Source organism: Microtus ochrogaster, chromosome 19 (genome assembly GCF_000317375.1).
Source record: "Microtus ochrogaster isolate Prairie Vole_2 chromosome 19, MicOch1.0, whole genome shotgun sequence".
NCBI classification, from domain to species: domain Eukaryota; kingdom Metazoa; phylum Chordata; class Mammalia; order Rodentia; family Cricetidae; genus Microtus; species Microtus ochrogaster.
Window position 1 is genome coordinate 16,878,781 of NC_022021.1, and position 5,946 is coordinate 16,884,726.

Here is a 5,946-nt window from a genome sequence, read left to right on the forward strand (position 1 = left end):
TCAACCAACCCAATTGTGTTCTTTCTTTCTTTTTTAAATCTGCCAGGTCCAATTTTTATTACCCCTATTCTCTTGAGTATTTGAAATTCTCTGGAGGTGGTTAGCCCACCAGAAATTTATCTTTAAATAACGCTGACTCTCCCTTTCCCAGCAGGTAGCCATTGCCAATTGCTCTTTGGCTAGGGTTGGACATTCATGCATGCCTCCTCTGTTCATGCTGGAATTTTGTCTAGTTTCAGCTTGCACCAGTCTTGTAAAAACTGTCTCAACTGCTGTGAATGTGCAATGTTCAGTTGCCCTACTATGCCCATAAGAAATTTTTTTTTTTGCTACCTAACATATCTCATGTTTCCCAACCATTCTGACCCCTCTTTCACAGAGTCTCTGAACCTCGAAAGAAGTGGGTATGGTATAGATGTCTCAAATAGGCCTGATCATTCAGCAGTCTATAATTCCCTGAATATTATCAAGTTATTAGTCTTCACATTAGTCACTGACTTCTGCAAAAAGAGGCTTATCTGATGAGGTTTGTCAGGTGGGCTAATCTAAGGGATCAAGTTAAGCCAATGGGAGTTAGTATTATACTATGTCCATTTAGCAGTGCAATAGTGGTAAGGCCAAAAGATTTTTGGGCCCCCAAATGGTTCCAGATAGGGTTCTCAACTTGTATTCAATAATAATAATAATTAATAATAATAATAATGTTGATGATGTTTGCTTACTTTTATGACATATTGCACCAATGGGCATGTTTGCTAGGCTGGTTCTTATAGCTTGCAGGGTTCCCAGCTAGGTAGAACTGATAATTGCTTTTTTACTCTATTAGGGTACAAAGCAGCTTCCAGCACCATGAAAGCTATCAACAAAGGATGAAGTTTCCATGTTAGTAACATCTTGATTTCTCCATTTGCTATGTCAGGGACATGGTATCCTCAGGAACAAGATCTTATGCTCAAGTTCTTGAGAATAACTAAGCACGTAAAAATAGCCTGTAATATATGGGGATCTATGAAACATCACTAGCCATCAACTTCAAAAGGTATTACCTGTTTCTGACACAGAGCTTTTAATGTGCTATGGTATGCTGTCTAGTAGGGCATTAATACTGCAACATAGGGTAATTCCACTTGAACTATTTTCATATATATTCATGGATATAATTTCAAAAGCTATTAGAAGTAATAGGTTTATATATGACTTTTTTCAAAAGTGCCATATTATTTATTCAAACTCATATTCTCTCTTCTATCATACTCCTATTCCCAGAAATTCTCAGAAGATAAAATACAAATAACTACGAAAAATGAAAAAAACATACTTAACACCCCTTGTTATCAAATAGATGCAAATTAAAACTACTTTGATATTTTTTCTTACTACAATCCGAATGGCTAAGATTTTTTAAAAATGATAGCAAATGCTACCATAAATTTGAGGAAAGAGAAGTTCTTATTCGTTGCTGGTGGGAGTGCAAACTAGAGCAGCCATTATGGAAATCAGTATGTCTGCCCTACTTTGAACTCCCACCAAGAAATGCTACTATAGATGAAACTTGGGTAGAGCTTTTTCCAGCTGTACCGCTTCTTTAGTATATATGCCAAGGAGTATATATCTTACTATAGATTTATATGCTCACCCATTTTCATTGCTCCTCTATTCACAATACTGAAAATAGACTTGATGTTCATAAACTGGTGAATGGACAACGAAAATGTGGTACATTTGTACAATGAAATAATATTCATTATTATTATTATTAAGAAAAATTAAGGTATGGAATTAACAGATAGGTGGATAGAGCTGTAAACAGTCCTTCTTAGTGAAGTAACCTGAAACCAGAAAACCAAATAGCATGATGCATTTCTCATTGGTGGATACTAGCTTTGAATATCAAGATATTTGTGTTCCATTCAAAATACCTACACAAGTCAGGAAACAAGCACATAGCTACGAGGAAAGGCAAAGAACCTCAAAGGAAAGGAGAGGACACTTGGTATGAAAGCTAAAGGGAGCTGATGAAACGGGAAAGATGCCTTTATATCTCCCCATTTCTTCTAGCATCTATTGCTAAAGACTGATTGTATTGGAACATTTATGAATCAACTGTATGTATGTAAATTTATTTCTGTAATGATCAGCATGTCTGATGGTTTCTTTTGCCAGTGTCACATTATCTTTAAAACTGGAGATTTATATAAGATTTTGAAATTAGGTGGGACTAATACTTCAGTTTTTGATATTGAAGAAATAGAAAAGTCACGAACTAATCTGTTTTCTTATCATGGTGTATATTCTTTGCAAGCTGGATAATGTTTTTGAAGACAGATAATTTTGTTTTCTTATAGCTTTTTTTCCTTAAGCTCTTAAACTTCGGCTTATGATACAAGTAACGTTGTAATAATTTTGTTCTTTTAAAGTTTGCAATGAATTTTTGTCAGTTCTAGGCACACTGAGTCTGAGGGGTGATTTTGCCCTCATACTTATACAATATTCATTAGGAACATTCTACAGAATGCCATAATATCTAAGGATGGTTTCGCTAGTGTAGACTATGTTAATGCAAACCCTTCTTTCTACTTTTTGATCATTCTCCCAACCTTGCAATTCTTTCCCTGGCCTTGAACATATTTCTCATGCATATTTACATGTACTCACATGCAAAGTTCCAAAGAACGCTGCTCATATTGCCAGAGTCTTTCCGCCTTTGTCATTCAGAGTGCTGTTCTGTACTGGCTGCTTCCTAATGCTCAGTGCTTTACATATGCACCCGTTCCTTTGTTCTTTAAAGAAAGGAGGGGTTTTATTTTACAACACCATCAACATCTATATGTATCCATCACTATCTAACTATCTCTTTATGAATCTATCATCTATCATATCTATCTATCACTATCTATCTTCTATCATCTATCTACCATCTATGTTACTCTTAATAGGATAATTAACTATACTACCAATATATTCTTTATAACTATCATATATCTATCTAAGGTATTTAAATACACTAAAAGATAATTGTCCTTAAAGGTACAATTTTGTGTATGCTTTATTTGGCTTGTGCTATCATCTTATGAGTAAGGAGGCAAAAAGGAAGTTATTACCTTTTGTTGGAAAATAAGAGGCATTGAGATCCATTATATTGCTACTCTACCTCCCAATCTCATGATACTAAGCAAAGACTTCATTGACAGTCATGTATTCTGATTATAGATTAGCTGATTTAATCTGTTTGTTAATAAAGATTTTTCAATTAGAAACTTTAAATACAATGCTTCAGCATGATAATTATAATTACTCAGTATAATTCACAATGTTTTCATGTATATTATTTGATTTAAATGTCACAACAATCCCATTAGACAGGAGACAGAGGATTTTGATTTCTTTTACACATCAAGTATGGAATAAAATTCAACAAGGTATCAACAAATCCTCTCAGTAAAGACCAGCACAATGCAGAGAAAAGAGTTGCATAGTTTTCTCACCTCATATCTTGAGCTCTGTTCACTTGCTTACATATAACGATGTTTGTGTGTAAGTAGATTTACTCAATCAGAATTTGAAGCTTAACAGTACCAGATTGTAGGTCACACAGTGTTTCTGGAATACAGGCAGATCATAGAACCATTTATCAACTAAATTCCTGAAATAAAAAAAAGTTCATAGTAGAATTTAGCTGCTTAAAATACTATTGAAATGATGGATTCCATTTTCATATATCCGTTCTTGTTTTGTATTTACACATAATACAACTCTTCTAGTTTCTCATTATTCGTGTTTAAAATCATTGACTACTCTTTCAGAGGACGCAGATTTAATTCTCAGTACCCACTGGGACACACAAGCTACACAGACATACACACAAGCAAAACACCATACACATAAAGTCATATTCCAAGTCTAAAAGAACTGCATACCCATTTCAGATAACGATTGTGTAGTTATTGACGGGAACACAATATCAACATGGTTCTGGTTTGGTATGTGGGGGGTGATGACCCCATACACAGAAACAGTCAGTAAATTGTATCTATATACTACATTTGTTGGAAGGCTTCTGCTCATTCACAGTGGTACACATGCTCAGTTTGATATGGAGAGATTAAAAGAAGAGAATTCTGTTCACTCCATAAATGTTATAGAGTATATACTTTTTTTAAAGTAGCCTGTGGTAATAATTTGAAAGCTTATACTTTAAATCGTGTGACCACACAAGTGAAATATTCGCTGTTGGGTCTTTTCTGGGATCTTTTAGCCTCTCAGCATGGCAAAGATAAATAATTAGTATAATAACAAAGCATCTATGGTTTTCTTGGTAATGTAAACATAAATTCTATGTAATTTCTAGAATAGCTCAATAATCTTCTTAGATCAAATGTAAAAATCACATCTGTAAAGATAGAGCTAGCTAGCCAAAAACTCATCCACAGAATACTTTTGTATCCTCATAAATGTGAACTAAACATGACCAGGATAATTGTGTTTCACATATTGTTCTTACAATGACTTCTGTTGGATAAAATTAATAGCCTTTCATTATTGAAGACGAGTCTTTTGCTGGTGAGTGAAAGTGATCTACCATGCAGATCACTTAGAGGAAAGTGGAGATAAAAATGACAGTGCCAATAAAAGCCAAGGAAACTGTAACTGTCTACTTTCATTTTCCATCTTTCTCATGTTCTCTGCTCCCACTCTCCTGATTTCTTCTATTGCTCAATGTCTCTGACACTGTGGCATTCATTTTATTTGAACATGCTCTTATGAACAATGTCTCGGATTTTTCTCCCATACCATTGCACTAAAGTAATATGCAAAAAGTTAGCAGAATATATACCAAAGTGTGTAAAATTGACTGTTCATATAAGTCTGCATTACTCTCTGAGAGATTATTTGGGCCATTTCTTGACTATCTGGTATCTGTTGTGTTTAGAAGAAAAATAAAATGTAAAGTTCAAAACTATCACTATGTCACTATTGCCACCAAAATATGTAGTATTCAATATGATGCCATTAAATTCCTTAATGGGATATTTTATAAGAATTTTTAATTTTTATTTATGTATAAAATGTATTTATTCTTGAAAATGAAATTGCTAGTGAGATGTAGTTTTTTTAGCACAATGATTGTGATTATAGAACATAATTTTCTAGCATAGTGAGTATTCCAAATACATGAACATGCTTTTTATATTAATGTGATTTCAAAATGTAAAAATGGTGTACTTCTCACCAAGAAGGATTGTTTTTATCTCTGGGAATTTAAGAAAAAAGACTATTCTTACTTTCCAGATATTTTACCCATTGAAATTGTCCTTTTGTACAAATAAAACTTGTACTCTAGCCAGCATTGTCTACTCAAGTTTATTTGTTAAAGTTTACAAACAAAAACAAATGTTCTCCCGTCAACATTCTGAACTAGAAAGAAGAAGCACTATAATAGCCTCCAAGTGCAATTATCAAGTCATAATTATGACATTAAGAATAAAATACGTCTTAAATGGAAGTAAGGATTATTGATATTCATGGTCATGATGGTACTCAATTACTAAGATATGCTGGGAATGAAAATAAAGTTTGATCATATGCCTTCTATTTTAAATTTGTTTATTTAAAAAGTGACTATTCTTAATAGTTAGTAACATTATACTTCATATTGGTTGAATCATAAGGTCCATTTTCAAATTTTCAATTTTCAGATTCTTCCTCAAGACACAAGGCATAACAATTTATTTCTTCAACATTCTATGAGTAAAGTGATATTATCTGCCTTGACGTTAGCTAAAGAAATTGATGTAGGCTTCGCCTACATAAGACTCTTGGTTACCATGAAAGCATTCTTCATTTCAGTGCCTTAATTGAAAAAAAAAATGTATGTTGAGATTAAACCATTAAACACTATGCCAGTCAGCTACGGTAACTATATCACCAGTTAACTTGAAATAATCA